This window comes from Acinonyx jubatus, chromosome D1 (genome assembly GCF_027475565.1).
Source record: "Acinonyx jubatus isolate Ajub_Pintada_27869175 chromosome D1, VMU_Ajub_asm_v1.0, whole genome shotgun sequence".
Taxonomy (NCBI): Eukaryota; Metazoa; Chordata; class Mammalia; order Carnivora; family Felidae; genus Acinonyx; species Acinonyx jubatus.
Window position 1 is genome coordinate 111,545,027 of NC_069390.1, and position 13,375 is coordinate 111,558,401.

The 13,375-nt window shown below is 47.7% G+C and overlaps 1 long non-coding RNA gene across 2 annotated transcripts; it reads right to left on the minus strand.

Annotated features, from left to right (window-relative positions):
- Window positions 1–4,373: 4,373 nt before the first annotated feature.
- LOC128311964 (uncharacterized) lies at window positions 4,374–13,369 on the minus strand. Of its 2 annotated transcripts, XR_008290733.1 has the most exons (3): window positions 12,916–13,369; window positions 6,286–6,518; window positions 4,374–5,085 (listed from the first exon to the last, which is right to left on the minus strand). It is a non-coding gene; the product is annotated as an uncharacterized LOC128311964 (long non-coding RNA). The 2 variants fall into 2 exon arrangements; XR_008290732.1 differs by having other exon boundaries at window positions 4,374–6,518; window positions 12,901–13,369.
- Between the last annotated feature and the right edge of the window lie 6 nt (window positions 13,370–13,375).

Genomic DNA, 13,375 nt, shown 5'->3' on the forward strand with positions numbered 1-13,375 from the left:
GTTGGTTATCTTGTACTCTGAATGGATTTTTTACCTAGGCACGGTTTCATAACATCATACATCGGTCATTTGGAAAATACTGGTTCACTGAGCTATGAGGATCTTCCAAATGTTGATACGTTTCATAACACAATATTAAAACAATCACATGCATTAGTATACCACTCAGCTCACAAGTCTCTGTCTGAAGATGTTGTTAGGTTTACAACAGAGAATGTAACTTTTCCAAAATTCTAATTTTTTTAATTTCTTTTTTTTAATATGAAATTTATTGTCAAGTTGGTTTCCATGCAACACCCAGTGCTCCTCCCAACAGGTGCCCTCCATGCCCATCACCCACCCTCCCCTCCCTCCTACCCCCCATCAACCCTCAGTTTATTCTCAGTTTTTAAGAGTCTCTTATGGTTTGGCTCCCTCCATCTCTAACCTTTTTTTTTTTCCTTCCCCTCCCCCATGGTCTTCTGTTAAGTTTCTCAGGATCCACATAAGAATGAAAACATGGTATCTGTCTTTCTCTATGTGACTTATTTAGCATAACTCCAGTTCCATCCACATTGCTACAAAGGGCCATATCTCATTCTCATTGCCACGTAGTATTCCATTGTGTATATAAACCACAATTTCTTTATCCATTCATCAGTTGATGGACATTTAGGCTCTTTCCATAATTTGGCTATTATTGAAAGTGCTACTGTAAACGTTGGGGTACAAGTTTCTAATTTTTGCATGCAAACTTGAATTTTATCATCGGCAATGAAAACTGGCAGTTGTTTTCCTTGAAATAACAGCCTTAAACCGTAAGAGACTCTTACCACCGGAGAACAAACAGGGTTGACTGAGGGAAGAGGGTGGGGGGTTGGCTAGATGGATGATGGGGGACTAAGAAGGGCCCTTGTTGGGATGAACACTGGGTGTTGTAAGTGATGAATCATTGAAGTCTACTCCTGAAACCATTACTACACTATATGTTAACTAACTAGAATTTAAATAAATTTTAAGAAGATAGCCTTATTAGAGAATGCATTTTTGGGAAAAATGTCTGCTAAAGGCTCAGTCTCGATAACCAGAGCTTTTCTGCCATAAATGGCCTTATGTGAATACAGCTGCTGGTTCTGATCAGGACTCCAGGCCCAGGCTCCTTCCTTGCAGGCAGATCGCGGGTCACTGAGCCACCCGCGTGCCTTGTGTGTGCTTCATCTCATCACCTAGGACGTGAAATGACTTGTCCTCAAGCTTTGGGACTCAGTCAAGATGGTAATCTTTACCCCTTTATTAAGGAACTCTTCCAGGAAACGGGGATCCTTTCCTGTGCGTGCATGGAGGTGGAGACCGGATGGCTTCTAGAACAGTTGTGTGCCCCAGTCTCCATCTGGGCCAAGATGCTGGCAGTTTTAGCAGCCGCATTAGTTTTCCAGTGTTTCATCACCAAGAACTGCAAAGCTAGCAGCTTAAAACAACACCTCTTTTAGCGTGAAGTCCCACTTGTCAGTAATGGGGAAACTGCATACATGGATGTCCACTAAGGATCTCCTGTAGCTTAAATCAAGACATGGGCCGGGCTGAGTTCTCCCCTGCAGCTTGGGGGTCCTCTCCCAAGTTCAGACCATTGAGGCAGAATTGAGTTCCTTGCAGTTGTGAGACTCATTCCCTATTGCTTTGCTGGCTGTCGACTGAGGTTCCTTTCAGCAGGTGGAGGCCGCCACATTCCTCACGTCTGGCTTCAGGGCCAGCCAGAGAACTTTCCCACCCATCGGTTCTCCCATCACACCTCTTGTAACAGAAAAGAGGCTCATTCCTTTTAAGGGTTCACCTGATTAGACCAAGCCCAGTGGATGACCTTCATGAACTTTCAGTCAATGGATTAGTAAATTAAGCATGGGAATGACAGCCCATGCTGTCTGCAGGTGTGGCGTCCCATCTCAAGGTCAGAGGGCTGCACAGGGTGTACCCACCAGGGAGTGGAAACCTTGGGGCCCCTTCCGAGTTGAGCCTGCCTCAGCTACCCTTGCTTTTGCACCACCGGTGAAAATGTCAAGCAGTTAAAGAGGCATAGAACGTCCCACCTTGTGAAAATTGCTTGATCTCCCAAACCCCTGAAGATGTCTTAAGTTCCCCCAGGGGTCCAGATGATCTCTAACGGATCTACATCTTTTCTATGGTGGTGACTGCAGGAAAACGGGCTTTTTCTGTTTTATCCGTTATCTTTGACAAATATTGGGTAAATTATTTATCATGTTAGTTATAAAAATTGCTCCCTTAGGGCGCCTGGGTGGCTCAGTCGGTCGGGTGGCCGGCTTCAGCTCAGGTCACGATCTTGTGGTCCGTGAGTTCAAGCCCCGCGTCGGGCTCTGTGCCGATAGCTCAGAGCCTGGAGCCTGCTTCTGTTTCTGTCTCCCTCTCTCTCTGCCCCTCCCCCATTCGCACTCTGTCTCTCTCTGCCTTTCAAAAATGAATAAATGTTAAAAAAAATTTTTTTTAATTGCTCCCTTTATTAAATATATTCTTTATACTTACCCAATGGAAAGAAAGAATACCATGGGATTGTCAGACAATTTTTTGTAGTAAGGCAGTAATCATCTCGTTCGTGTTTTTAGACCATGCTAGGGGGAACATACTGGAGAGATGTCATTTCAGAACCTTGCCTTCACACTTACAAAGGCTGAAACTCACTCTTGGGCATAGCCCTCACATATTTCAATCACCAGCAGAGAGAAATGTACACTCTAATAGGACACTCAATGATCAACTCACATACTGAAATCTACTCAACTCTCTGCATGTGTATGTGTCCCTATGGAAGACAAGGAACTCTGTTTTTTCTGAATGTTTCTGAAGTCCCTGAGAAATTGCTAGCCGCTACTTCTGGGACAAATAGGGAGCCAGATGCTCCTGCAGTCAGGTGTACTGGAGATACGGGGAGGGAGGGGGAGATATGTAAGCAGGGGGCTCATAGCTGGACAGTCCTTTCGTCTGCACGCCTCCTGCCCCCAGCGAATCCTGGGCAGAGTTGAGGAGGTAGGAGAATGGGCCGGAAACGTGATAATGTGGGTAAGATTTTCCCCAGTCTCCACTGAGAGAACCAGAAACAGACATTAGAGGAGAATGAAAGGTGTGGAGTTCCTTGCAGATACTTGTGTGTGTGTTTCATTATAAAAAAGTACAGACATGACTGAATAATTGAAATATTTGACTCTTCTATCAAATTTTAAATCCTATTTATCAATGTTGGTGCTTTATTATGTTTTAAAAATTAAATATCAAAGTTAATTTTCAACATAATATTAATGGTAAGAATTATGGGAGGTATGGCAGAAACTAAATCTATTCTCTTTTTTAAAATTTTTTTAATGTTTATTTTTGGGAGAGAGAGACAGTGTGAGTGAGGGTGCGGCAGAGAGGGAGACACAGAATCCGAAGCAGGCTCCAGGCTCCGAGCTGTCAGCACAAAGCCTGACACAGGGCTTGAACTCAGGAGCCGTGAGGTCATGACCTGAGCTGAAGCTGGACACTTAACCAACTAAGCCACCCAGGAGCCCCAAGAGAATTTTTTTTAAGTATAGTTTTGTGATGTTTTTATACTTCTTGGTAAAAATTGTTTCTACTTCTTGATGTTTGGTTTGTATTTACTTTCCGTAAGAGTTTAATTGACAAGTATCTTCTTGGTATTGAGGGACAAGAAACCATATGGCAAAGCGCTTACTGGCTCTGACCGTCTCTGCACATCCGTTCCATTCACATTTTCTAGGCCAAGCAAGTCACATGGTCACATCTAGCCACAAGTGCACAGGTAAGTGCAACTGTGGCTTGTGGGGAAGAGAGCTGTAGAATGTTTGAGAGCCTTCCCAGTGACTGCACACCTTCTCAACACCTTTCAAAGTAAGGGAAACAATACCGCTTGGACCGCACAAAATAACCTGCCCTCGTTCTTTCTTCTGCCACAGCAAGGAATAAAGTTGCTGCTCTAATGACAAAGAACCGAGTCTCCTGCTGACCCTTGACCACCGCCTAGTGTGAGCAAGCAAACAAACGTCATGTCTTAAACGGTGGAGCTGTTGGTGTCTTTGTTGCTGTGGCCCAACTCACCCATCTGAGCGCTGCAGTTAGAGCTTGTCCCACACCCGGCCCACACCCCCGGGCCAGTTCGCTAATTGACTTGACTGTGTGAGTTCGCAAGGCTGCTTTACACGACGCTGTCTTCCTGAAATCTGCACCTGTACCAAGTTAGGTGCCCGTCATCTGTCTGACAAACAAAGCTAGTGCTTTTAATGTTGCCTTTCAGTGTGATTAAGTATGCTAGTGAACCTACTGTTTTAAGGTTCTTGATAAAAAAAATGTCAAAACAAGTAATAGGTAATATTCTCTAATGATGCTAATTATTCTTTTAAATGCTTTGATGCTGCTTTCTCTCCTGTGTGCCTGACCTAGCTTATCTAATCTTGCTTAGGCTTGTAACTGAATGTCCTGTAATACTATTTGAAAAACACACACATACATAACCACTGATACAAACGAATCAGTGCTAAAATGAAAGCTTTTTCATACCATGGCAACTATTCATAAAAAGGTTCACATAAGCTATTAGAGTCTTTTATTTCCTGTTTCCGTTTTTATCGATGTGAAATGATTGTTGCATAAAGCGCAAGGAAGCCAGGACTGTCTCCTTCTTTTTTTGGATAGCTTCTGTGATAAAATAGCCCTCTGACGTCACCGCCGGTTGCTATGAGAATAGAACATCACAAAATTAGCAGCCTCCTTTTACTCAGCAGGGTAGCTCCAGACACATTTAAAGGATAAGAGAGCAAGTTGCAAGTCCCATTTTGCAAGTATTACCTTGGCACCCATAGTCCCTAAAGACATCTAAAAAATAACGGAATTTGCGATTTTACACCAGTAAGAAACTTGCTCCCTGAAACGAGGGAAAGTCACTCTTGTTGTGTGTTGAATGATCTTGCCTGGAATGGGGCTAAGAGTCAATGGAAACACATCTGGGGCAGGCCCTGACTAGAGAAAAGGATCTAAGATCTCCACACGATACACGGTCTTGTATCCGGTATGAAACATGGCTCCTTATGGTCCAGCGGCACCCTGTAAACCAGAAAGATAAGTTATCTGGGCTTCCTGCAGGGACACTCGGAGGGATCGCTTGTTTTAAGGATCAAAGTCTTCTTTTTATCCATGCCCATGGTTTCCTTAACAATAACAATTACCTTTAAAAGGTGACCTTTTTGCTATATGTGCTTCTGGTTCCCGTATTGTAAATTCCGCACTCGAGTTCCTTCCTGTATAAAACTCTCAAGGATGATGTATCTTTTTGCCTCCTCACGTGTGTGCCCCTCTCTCTCGACTAAGGACTATCTGACTGCTCTCTGAAACACTAAGCTTAGAACCCTTAATCTCATCTTTGCGGAAAAATTGTGTCATTTCTTTTTTTAAATCAGAGATCTTTTAGTAACTTTGTCACTCAACACTTTACAGTCTTGTTACTGAGGGTCTAGGGACAGCCCGCTTTTCTAACCCTAAGAGGACCTGGATCAGAATTCCTTAATACCTTTCTATGTCTTCTAGAAAACCAAGCAGATCTCCTCTGAGCTGTCACGGTATCTTGCTAAAGGCAGATAACAGTATCTAACACACGTCACTGCCTCCATCTACTTCCCATTGAGTTAGAGTCTCACTGGGCTCCTGGTCTACCTTCTACGTCCCACTGGGGACGGATTTACTAAATATGTTACCAGGGTACAGAAGAGCTGTCCCGCTGACCAGCCTGCTGCCCAATGACTTGTTCTGTACGACGTATTTTAAGTGTCTGTATGGCAGTGCCCTTCTTCCAGGCACCAACGTTGATTCACACGGTAGCCCTCGCTCTCGTTCGCCAATGTGTCTGGATTTTCCCTTTTGTGGCACAAAGTAGGATTGCGGTTCTTTGCTCTTTTTAAAGATAAGCATGACCATTTCTTTGAAACGTAAGCAGAAGTGACGTGTCACGTATGCACACAAACCTTCAAAGCTGATGTATCATTTACCACGTTCTTTCCTAGTCCCGTGGTGATCTCGGAAACAGAAGTCAGGAGGGAACTTTTATCAGCCTCGCTCCCTGAGTAGATAGCTGTTCACTGAGTATAGTGTTCTTGATGGTGTATCGAAAACAAGAAATGCATTTTTGTTATAAGATAATGAGATTTTGGTGTTGTATGTAACTGTAACATAGCCCTGTCCTGACATGTACAGTCTAGGTATGGCAGTGTTTACCAATAAAAACCCCACAATTTCAGTGGTTTCACGTACTAGAAATTTTACTTATCCTGGAGTTCACTGTGGTATTTGGCAGGCAGCCTTCCACATGATGACTCAGGCATCAAGTCCTCCACTGTGTGGCTCCACTGTCCCCCAGGTGATAGAATTCTCTCCAGAGGACTTTGAACGTGGCGATTGGCAGGTAGGGTGAAGTCTGACACAGGAGACTGTGATGGCAGTTCCCGACAGCCTGAGCCAGTGGGGAACGTAATCTCGCTGTGTCTCTGAAGTAAGAGAAAGAGTTTTAGTGAGCACAGTCCTCAGTGACACAAACCCTAAGCTCCGTTCAATGCACCTGTAGGCCCTGACTGGCTTCTAAGGTGTGTGCAGCGCTGGCCTCCCGGCATGCAGGCTGCAGTCGCACAGAGCCTCATGCTCAGAGGGGTTTCATGCTCTCCAGAGCACTCACTACTTTCTGGACAAGGGATTTTGCCGTTTCATTTTGTTCTGGGCCCCAGGGATTATGTAGCTGGGCCTACAGGTAGGTTATACCCAGAAGACTTGCAGATAGAGCCCTTGGGCTATGGAACGGGGAAGAATTCACTGAAGGTTGTCTGAGAACTCTCTGGATTTTTGGCCTGTAGAGAGAAAAAAATTTGTGTGTGCTTTTCTCGTCTGCACATGCTTGCTCCTGGCCGTTATAGTCAGGGTCATTCTTGTTGTCTCAGAATTATGCCTGTAAAAGCAGAAATGCCAAGAAAACCAGTCTATTTTGGCTTTTTACCTGACAAATCTGCTATGCTGTAGCAGCAGGAGGTCATCTGGGCTAGGAAAGGGGTCAAGAGCTGGGGAAGACTCAGCCTCGGAGGGGGTCCCTGTGAGGCTGGAGGCGAGGGAGTAGCTCTGTGAACAACACGTGGAGAGCAGAAACGGCAGCACAGAGCAGCGCGCCTGCCCAGCGAGTGTCTGAGATTGCGTGCGGGCCACTTCCTGTCTTCCAGGAATCATGGCCTCTGCTGCAGAGTCACATGAACTGGTCTTCCCTGACCTCCAGGAACTGCCCCCCCCCCCGCCCCCGCCCGAGTCACCTATGGATCATCCAAAGACACGATGCGTACCCATGGCCCAAGAATTCGCTCAGTCCCATTCAAACGGCCCTGTGTCCACAACCCGATTTTCAATGGCTGAGAACATGGCTAAGATCCCTGGAACCAAAGACAGGGCTGTTGACATTCAGAAAGGGTGGTAGTGGTACGAGAGGGAAAGCCCCCTTACCAGAATTTGGGTGGTAATATCGAAAAAAGGGGCAAACCACCCCTTTAACATGCATCCTTTTCCTCCTGGCTTTGGTTCTGTGGACGACCTGAAATTGAGCCCCTTTCTAGCTGAGTGGAACTTGACTTCTGTTGGGTGTTCCCCAAGGAGTCCAACCGATACGTGATTGTGCACCCCCCTTGGCACTTCTGTTGGCACCTTTATGTTTATTTTCCCACTTTCTCCACAGTCCAATGCTGTGACGTCTTGATTCGGCAGACATGGTTACTTTATCATACAGACGAGTCACAGCATGATTCGATGGTTTATCCACAGTTGCAGAATTTTAAAAGGCAAGCCCATCAGTCTGTTGGTGGTTCTCTTTTCTTTTCTTTTCCTTTTCTTTTAACATTTATTTATTTTTGAGAGACATAGAGCGTGAGGAGGGGAGAAGAGAGACACACACACACAGAATCTGAAGCAGGCTCCAGGCTCTGAGCTGTCAGCAGAGAGCCCAACGCGGGGCTCAAACTCACAACCCGTGAGATCATGACCTGAGCTGAAGTTGGACACTTAACCTACAAGCCACCCAGGCGCCCCATTGGTGGCTCTCCTTTTAAGACACCGTTTCCACTATGCCATCTTTCCCACGTTAGGTTTGGGGGAGTATAAAGTGTAACAAAACACAACAGTCATCCATGCTTAAGACCGTAGAAATGCTTTTAAGAACACACATAAGTCCTAGCTGCTTGCACCCACTCTGGCCTACTATACTACGCGTCCAAGAAGGCAGCTCTTTTCTGCAGCAAGCCACGAAACCCGTGCACTCTTTGCCGGTAGTTTTAATTCTGGGAACTCTTGGTGTTCATCCGGGACACACATTCACCTACCAGAGGGCAACTCAGGGGCCAGTTGAATATGATTTCCCTTCTGAGCACTTCCATTTTCATTTTTAAGTAATCTCTACACCCAATGTGGGGCCCAGATTCACAACCCCAAGATCAAGTACGGCATGCTCTATGGACTAGGCCAGCCAGGGGCCCCTGAACACTCACTCTTAGTCTTCCTGGTTAGATGTCAAGCTCAGAGCCCTCCTGGGTTGCCTACCGGGTGTACAAGACAATGCTTTTTACCTACGACCCCACATACAGATTTTTATGAATTCTGACCTTCCTAAGGGGTTCCTGCCTAGAGGGCTCTTGAGTTACTACTTTTTCCTGCACTCTGCTAGTTTTAAATGCTGATCTACTTATTTCTGTGCACTTCGACCCTTTTAAAAATACACTTTTTTCATTTGAGCAGTTTCAGATTTAAAGGGAGTGGCAGCAATACAGAAAGTTCCCATATGTTGCAGTTTCTACTGCTGTTAACATCTAACGTTAGTATGGTTTATTTCTCACAATTAATGAACCAATTATGATTTATTGTTATTAAGTAGGCTCCATTCTTTTTTTCTATTATCTATTTATTTTGAGAGAGAGCATCAGAGCAGGGCAAGTACAGAGAGAGAGGGAGACACAGAATCTGAAGCAGGCTGCAGACTCTGAGCTGTCAGCACAGAGCCCGACGGAGGGTGCGAACCCACGAACCGTGAGATCATGACCTCACCCAAAACCAAGAAGAGTGTAACACTTAACTGACTGAGCCACCCAGCCACCCGTGGCAAGGTTGTTTTAAAAATCAATGTTACAAGGGGCAGTTGGGTGGCTCACTGGGTTAAGTATCCAACTTTGGCTTAGGTCATGATCTCATGGCTCGTGGGTTCCAGCCCTGCGTCGGGCTCTGTGCTGACAACTCAGGGCCTGAAGGCTGCTTCAGATTCTGTCTCCCTCTCTCAAAAATAAATGGTCATTAAAAAAAATAAAAAATAAAAATAAATCGACATTAATGTATAGCAAGGACAGGATGTAGAATTGGGACCATGTACGTGGCATCCTATCGATCACTTAATTTTTGCGTTGCTTCTTTTTCTGGCAAGTGCAAATGCCCTATTTTAAAGAAGTGCTAAGAAAAAATAAACTGTGTATGGAATAACTTAACAGCTTTCAGTGGACCATTTTGGCTGCCTTGATTCAAATGCAACTATTTTCAAATATCTTTTTCATCACTTGATTCTATAACCTTCAAAAGCTAAGGGATGTAGGTATAATCAAGACGCTGAGTAGACACCAGTAGAGCAATGGCTCAGTCCCAGTCCTTCCCTCACCGCCCTATTTGGCATACACGCCCACTGTTGTTATAGATGGATATTCAGTTGTTTTTTGTATAGCCTTCTACCTAACAGTTGGATGAAATGAAGAATAAAGGAAATTCTGTATCTCACCTAAAGTCACCCGTGAGTTTCTGCTCAACGTAAGGCTTCATGCTTCCCTTTCTTTCTCATTATTCTCATTTAAAAACTTCTACACAGCGAGAACCGCACTGCTGTGTCCTATCGCCCCTCCATTATTGTGAATAGCTGTGAATTCATGTGCTGCCCATGGGTTAGTGAGCAATGGGAAAGATTAAAACCACGTAACCATACGCGGGGGTACTATTCATGAGCAGTGATGCAATCAGTCTGCCCCTTCTGTGAGTAATGGGGGATGACAGAATACTCCATTCTGCCAACGGAGGTAGATGGTAGTGGCAGTAGGTACTGCCCAGAGAAGGCTGGAACCCTGGACATTGTCATCCCTTTCACACCACTGACAAGCACAGGTTACTGGCCGTATTCCTTGCTCCTAGAGTTCTCTTAAATGCAAATGCTTCCCATATATTTTCCCCTCTGGACTGTAAGTTTCATGAATGCAGGAGTCATGCCTACCTTTATCGCTAACCCAGCACAGTTCCTGGTTTAAGTGATCATTAGATATTATGTGAGTAATAAACTGAATGAATACCATGCATAGACTCAGCCTTTCAGTTATTTTTATTCCAGAGAATTCCACAGATGCAAGATCCTATCCAGTCAATTCTCCAGGTGGCTGGGGTGGGGATTTTCTTCCCTATGTCTAGAAGTAGCACTGGTAATTGTTGTCTAGAAAGGAGTTCTCTTGGGGCTCCTGGGTGGCTCAGTCGGTTAAGTGTCCGACTTCGGCTCAGGTCATGATCTCGCAGTTCGTGAGTTCAAGCCCCGCGTTGGGCTCTGTGCTGACAGCTTGGAGCCTGCTTTGGATTCTGTGTCTCCCTCTCTCTCTGCCCCTCCCCCACTCTCTCTCTCTCTCTCTCTCTCTCTCTCTCTCTCTCTCAAGAAATGAATACACACTTAAAAAAATTGTTTTTAAAGGGGTTCTCTCTTCTTTAAAGAGTATTCAGTGGAGAAAAGACAGTCTTTTCAAAAAATGGTGCTGGGATACCTGTATATCCGCATGTAAAGAAATAAAACTGGACCCTGATCTGACAGTACTCACAAAAACTAACTCCAAATGGATTAAAGACTTAAATGTAAGAGCAGAAATGATGAAACTCTTAGAAGAATGCGTGGTAATAAAGCTCCTTGATGTGGTCTTGGTGATGATTTTTGGCTGTCACACCTAAAGCACAAGCAATAGAGTCAAAAATCAACAAGTGGCCTACAACACACTTCTGCACAGCAAAAAAACAACAATCAAGTGAAAGAACCAAGGTGAGAATTGCAAAGCACATGCCTGATAAGGGGTTAGTATCCAAAACATATAAAGAACTCCTACAACTCGACAAGGAAACTCCTCAATATGTGAAAGGCCAACAGGTACAGGAAGGGAGTTTTCCATCACCAGTCATCAGCGAAGTGCATCGCAAATCCACAAGAAGGTATCACCTCGCGTATGGTAGCATGGCCATGGTAGCATGGCCGTCGTCAAAGAGAGGGAACAAACACTGTCAGGGGTGGAGGATGGAGCCTCGTGCCCTGCTGGTGGGACTGCAGACTGGAAAAGCACACAGCGGATCCTCAAAGACTTAGACTACCATATGATGCCTCACTTCCACTTGTGGGAATACAGTTGACCCGTGAACAACGTGGGGGTACAAGCACCAGCACCCCCATGCTCAGGTGAAAATCTGTTTGTAACTTTGGGCTCCCCGAAAACTTTACTGTTAAGAGCCTGCTACTGACTAGAGCCTGACAGGTGACACCAACAGTCGGTTACCATGTACCTTGTATGTTACATGTATCACTGTGCTCTCACAACAAAGTCATCCAGAGAAAAGAAGGAAGACACATTTGCAGTACCCAGGTGTATTTACAGAAAACACCTGCAGGGAAGTGACTGGCACAATTCAAGGGTCAGGTGTGTACTCGCAAAGGTAACAAAAACACTAACTTATAAAGATGTCCTCACCCCATGCTCACAGCAGCATTATCTACAAGAGCCCAGACACAGAAATAACCTAAGTGTCCACCAAGAGATGGATAAAGTTCTGTGCGTGTGTGTATCACATCAGAGTGTTATTTATTCACCCTAACGAAGGGGGGAAATCCCATGTGGATGGATCTTGAAGACATTAGACTGAGAGAGTGAACAAAAACTAAAGTACGTGTAGCTGGAGTCTAGAAAAAGGACAACTCGCGAAAAGCGACCAGACCTCCCTGGTTGGCACTGCCTGTCCGGCCTTGGGTCACGTGTGCATTCTGATGGCACTAAGGAAACCAGATCTCTTGGGTGGCCAAAGGACAGTGCCTAGGTGGAGGTGCCTCACCGCACCACTGGTCCTCTGCACACAGCCACTCCCTGGGTCACACGTGTGCCGACTGCCAAGACCCTCCCCCACAGTCTGCACACAGTCGTGGCCCGTGGCCTCTTTAGGAGCAGTGGTGGTGGAGGGCAGGGGAGAGTATGGTGGGGGGGGAGGGAGGGGAATGCCAGGGAAGGGAGCGCCTCGGCAATGGTGGAGGCCATGGGGGGGGGGGGGGGGGAGGAGGGAGGAGAAAGAGCACCAGGAACGAGGGAGGGGAAACCAAACCAGAACTATAGTTAGGGGGACCGGGCATGGGGGAGACAGCACTGGGGTGTGTGTGCTGGGAACACCAGGCCTGGGAAGGAAGCAGCACACTGAGGGGAGGGTGCATCTGGGAGATGGAAGGAACACCAGGGCGGTGGGGGGAGCATCAGGGCAGTGGAGGGAAGAGCCGGGGTGGGAAGCATCGGGGCGGTGGGGCCTGAGCACCATAGCGGTGGGGGGGGGGGGAGTACCAGGGCGGTGGGGGAGCATCGAGGCGGTGGGGGCGGGGGAGCACCGGGGCTGGGGGCCGGAGCACCAGAACGGGGAAGGAAGGCGGCGGGGCCGGGGGAGGCCCTCCTCGCCGGGCGGCCAGCACCCACGGCCCCCAAACAGGGCGAGGGCCCGGCAGTGCGGGAGAGGGAGGCCGCGGCCGGGCCAGGGGAAACGTGCCCCGGACGCGGGGGCAGCGGCAGGGCGCGGCCCTCGCGAGGACGCGCGCGAGTGCACCTCGGCGTGCTCTACCAGCCACTTGGAGCCGCAGGCTTCCAGGGGTGTCCTCAGACATCTCGCGGGGTGACTCCCCGCTTTCCGAGACGCGCCGAGAGCCCTCCTCCGCCGACGGAAGCCCGGCCCGCGCGCTCGGCCGCAGCAGCACCGCGACCACGCCCCCTCCCGGCGGCCAGCGCCGCGCTCGCGTCACTTCCGGCTCTGGGCGGTTCGCGTCCGGGTCAGAGCGAGCCTCCTGCCCTCCGAGTGTGTGAGTGGTGGCGGTGCCGCGCTGTCCGGGTTCTGTCGTCCCGGAGGGAGCGAGCCGCGGTGCCCCCCGGCCAGGAGCGTCCCCGGCCCCGCGCGGAGGACCAGGAGGGGACCTGGGGGCGGGCTGCGGCCGCGCTGGGCCGCGCTGGGGCGGGCTGGCGGCCCCGCTCCTGCGCCTGCTGCTGTCCCTGGGACCCGGGTGCCGGCACTGAGGCGTCCCCGGCGG